Genomic DNA, 5,000 nt, shown 5'->3' on the forward strand with positions numbered 1-5,000 from the left:
CTCTCTCTCTCTCTCTATTTTCTCTCTCAAACACAACAAACATACGGACCAAATTTTATTATGTAAGTTTTTTATTTCAATGTATTTTTCTAAACTTTAAATCAGCCTTAAACTTAATATTTTTTGAACAAGTTTTACGTTTAAATTATCATAAATAAACGTATATTCTGAATCCCTCAATAAAGACACTGGATTTTATATATCAAACCAACACAGAGATTCAATATACTACAGTTATATTTTACTACAAACATAAAATTTTATATATGACGTACATAAATGTCAATAAACTTCAACTATCCCCTAATTCTTTCATATTCTCCTAACCTAACCAAACCTAACCTAACCTAAACTCACAAAAACCAACATCAAAATCCAAGCCTTTTAATAATCTCACTAAATTTCACGTTCAGTTTATGTTAAGAGCCAAGGCGTGACCCAGGCCAAGCCCCCCCCCCCCACACTATGATTTACGCCGTGATTGGTCGTGTGATTATGGCTGAGGACACACAGAGGCTGGGAGGATTGGAGGATTGGTATAGACAACACGAACCTGAAAACATCTTGGAGTGGAGGGCAGTAGTCGCCAACCCTCAGACAGATGTGATGATGACACCTTAATTGATCTAACTGATGGTGTTTATGGGGGATGGAGGATGAGTTATGTGGGTTTTTTGTTTCTGTTGAAGTTTATGAGGTTTACGGGTCGTTAAAGTTGCATTCCTAATCCGTCGTACGTCAAGAGGTTAAGATAAGGTGTCCTAATCCCAATCTTATGCCTCCCACAACACAATCCCTCGCTTCCCACACATCAAGGACTCGAATTCCCTCATTTACATACTGTCGAAGAGATGAGACCTCCCTCACCCCTTCCCCCTCTCTCTCAGTCTCGGGGTGGAGGTGGCAGGTTCGTCTTTGAGGAGGACGTGTGGTGGCGCAAGACGTGATGTGATGACCAGATGATGCACCTGACTGTGAGAGAGAGAGTGTGTGTGTGTGTGTGTGTGTAAACTCCTTTCTCTGTCGTTCTGTCGGTCACTTTGTGTACGATTGTGGATGTCTGTCTGTCTATCTCAATGAGTCTTTTACAATAGACACCATCTTCTTAATGTCTAGCTAAATGTCTGTCTGTCTTGCCCCCAACACACACACACACACGGTAAACTTTCAGCCATTACTCTCGGCTGTGAATGAGTCCCACGAGAAGTCATCTACCTTATATACCTGTCTCGCTACAGGTAACTCTGCGCCATGAAGATTAGACACCCCAGTTTACTGCACCTGTTAGTTAACCACGCTACTGTTAACCTAACCTAAATTAACCTATCCTAATCTAGCCCTAAACAATCTAACCTAACCTAATAGTGACGAGGTGGCGTGGATGCAGTGACGATTTGGAGAGCAGCAGTGACACGGTGAAGCCGAATTGCAGTGAAATCGTGACGCCAGAGAGCAGATAATTACCACTGTTAGCTTCCATCGATCACCAAAAACCACGTAGTTATTTTTTTAGCAATAATTACCCCCCCCCCTCCCCCCCCAGCAGAAGGCACGTGAGCAGCAGTGAAATCTGTAGGGAGCAGTGAAGGCGTGACTCCCACCCATCGAGTAACAGTGATAATAATGGTAACTTTCACCCATCGCTTTAAGGTAATTTCTCGCCATAGCCATAAGCATCACCTGAAGATTAGACACCCAAGTTTATTTCACCTGAAGATTAGAGACTCTATATCACCTGATGATTAGGCACGTTTTAAGCTGACACCAAAACGAACCAAGCTTAAGCCAAGACGCACCAAGCTTAAGCCAAGACGTACCAAGTTTAAGTCAAGACGCACCAAGCTTAAGCAGAGATGCAGTAAGCTTAACCCAAGACGCAGCAAGCTTAAGTCATTACCATTTGAAGAAGCCGTCAACAGGATATCACCAAGACTTCCGTGTTTTAGCTTCCTGTTCGTGAGTCACAAATTAAGCTGAGGAAAGCTAAGTGGTGGTGATGGGCCATGTTGCTGAGCGAACCACAGCTAAGAGTCGTTCAAGGTCTTTAGTTGTGTGTGTGTGTGTGTGTGTGTGTGTGTGTGTGTGTGTGTGTGTGTGTGTGTGTGTGTACAGAAACTCACTTACCCTAACCTAAACTAACTAAACAAGGAAATATCAAGTTAGTTTAAGTCCGGATACCTTAGGTAAAGTTTGATTAGGTTAGGTTAGGTCAGGGTAGCTTAGGTCAAGTTAGAAGAGGTTAGGTTAGCTTAGGTTAGGTCAAATGCCACTTTACTCCAACAAGCACCTCACTACACAACTATTAATAACACACATCACAATAGAACTCATTGATTGTCACACAGGTGGGCCAGGTTCATCCCTCGCCTCCGCACAATACATCACTAATACAATGATATTTTTTCACCTAAGGTCAATAATTAAATTACTCTAACAAAGGTGTGTGGCTGAGAATAGGTCTAATTGGAAACCTTACTGAGTTGAGGGTCGAATTGAATGATGACTTGATAATAAAAAAATAATAATGATAATAACAATAATAATATCAACAAAAAATACTACTACTAATATAGGCACGCTGCAGTTTCCTCCATTTTTATGTTCTTACTACTACTACTACTAATAATAATAACAATAGCAATAATAATAATAATAATAGCAATAATAATAATAATAATAATAATAATAACGAAATAAATAAAACACATTTAATTACATACCTTCCAACCTACCTCCCCCCCCGCCCCCTCCCCCCCCACACACACCTTATCTACGTACATCAAAGCCCCGGCTGTTGACATTTATCTCTCTAATGACCACTAGAGGTCACCTGTTTCCGGTGTCACATCCTCTCCCCAGGTCACAGGTTAGGTTAGATTAAGTTAGGATTAGGGTGTTCAATCACCAGGTGAAATAGTCTGGGGTGCCTAATCTTCAGGGTGATATACCACTTCTTACACCAGGTCACTCCCAGGTCACACTCCCTTAACCCCTCAATACGGCATCAGTCCACCACCTTTGTTATTAAAATGTCACTCAAGTTGGACCGGTGTGGGGATGACTAAGCAAGGTCGTGGCAGGTGTGTGTGTGTGTGTGTGTGTGAGAGAGAGAGAGAGCTGACACACTCCAAACAGTTTATCATCACAGCTGTGGTTGATACCTTATTGATTCACCTATACCACACACACACTACAGCATCCTTCATCTTACAGTAAATTCAGTCACACCAGTTTTTGTAATGTTTCTTCTCATCTCACGGCTTTGTGTCCACCGTTACCCACCCAACACCAGCTAGTAGCATTGTAAACATCATATATATAAACTATTAACAATATATAAATTGTGTGTATGTAAACTAATAATATATATAGCATGTATGTAAACTATTATCATTATATAAATAGCATTATGTAAACTATCATTAACATATAAATAGCATGTAAACTAGTATCATTATATAAATATCATATATAAACTAGCCTAATTATATAAACTATCACCATTATCAAAACAGCTAAAATTAACAAGACACTATCTCATCTCACAACATTAACTCACACTAACAGAATCTACATAACGATAATAACGCACTCTAAATACAACGACTAACAAGAATAACACACCTTTAATCCCTTCACTACAGCACGACACTTACATATTGTATTAAGTTAATGCTAGGCGATTTTATTCCGCTCAGTGAAGACCCAACCCCACCCCACCTAACCCAACCCCACTCCACCCAGCCCCACCTCACTTCACCCCACCCCACCTCATCCAACCCCCATACACAAGGGGTTAAAAAAATATGACCCAGTTTGACTTATGAAGAACTTAAAAACCTCAAAAACAAAAGAATTTAACATATATTTTAACTTTAAAGGACTAATATTAACCTGAATATTAACCTTGTATATAAAAATTAATATATATAAGTACAGGCTATATAATATACACAGATATATAGTTATAAACAGGTAAATATAATATAGATTGATACATATATATTTTTGTATAAGTAAATTATATAAATACAAAGATAAAATATAAAATAAATACGTTGATATATAAAAACATAGATATTTACACTCCATATATGTAAAGATACGTATAAGACGGTACGGTTATATAAAGGGTATATTAATAATACCTAACATAGCTTCCTCAAAACGTCCAGGTATGTTGAGAAAGTCTAATAGTGGAGGCTGGACACACACTAGTTCATCGTCACTAGTGTGGTAGGCTAGACGCGGTTACCTGCTTAGGCTAGTACAGGTATTATAATTATCATCCTAGGTATTGACGGGTTACCTTACAGGGACTACACCCACCACAGTACTAGGACTACACACATACACACACACACACACTGAGCCCCGCCACACACCTGAACATGGGCGGTGGGCGGGAGGAGTAAGGGCGGGGAGGCAATAAATTCAACAAGAACACCATCTGCACTACAAGCTCTCTTCCTCACTATCACCAATATCCCCACGAGTTCACTATTACCGTCACGTAACATAATTCTTCCATATATTAATAATATTTCCCAAAACACTCACTTCAAATACACAATACACACAAATACACCTTTTGAAGTCTTATCAAAACACAAAACGACACTTTCAACAATTCACAAATGATTTTTTTCAGTGTTTGTCATTTTCAAATCTATGATGACATTTTTCCTTTCACAAGTCAATCATTTTAAAACTCACTCTTCACTCACGTTAAGAGGCGCGCGGGAGGACGCTACGTGCACCCGGGAAGAGCTTTGACGGGAATAACATGTTGGTGTAAGGAGGAGGAGGGAGAGAGAATAGTGGGGGGGAGGGTGTGAGGGATGGGGTGCGGGAGGGGCGGTTATGGAGGGGGGAGGGTGTGAGGGATGGGGTGCGGGAGGGGCGGTCATGGAGGGGAGGGGGGAGGGTATGTTGACGGGCATAGTTACCACACACTGTTAGATAACTTAACGCTGGACGATCGTATATAAATCATATAT

The 5,000-nt window shown here is 40.3% G+C and overlaps 1 protein-coding gene across 14 annotated transcripts in view; it reads right to left on the reverse strand.

Moving 5' to 3' along the window:
• Positions 1–4,778, reverse strand: part of LOC121858512 (kazrin-like) — a 143,770-nt gene extending 138,992 nt beyond the window's left edge. For all 14 annotated transcript variants that reach the window (XM_042354971.1, XM_042354970.1, XM_042354969.1 and 11 more), the window contains exon 1: positions 4,728–4,778. The gene's annotated coding sequence lies outside the window, so the exon portion shown is untranslated. The remainder of the gene's footprint in view (positions 1–4,727) is intronic.
• Positions 4,779–5,000: the final 222 nt, after the last annotated feature.

Source organism: Homarus americanus, unplaced genomic scaffold (assembly GCF_018991925.1).
Source record: "Homarus americanus isolate GMGI-L3 unplaced genomic scaffold, GMGI_Hamer_2.0 scaffold47293, whole genome shotgun sequence".
Taxonomy (NCBI): Eukaryota; Metazoa; Arthropoda; class Malacostraca; order Decapoda; family Nephropidae; genus Homarus; species Homarus americanus.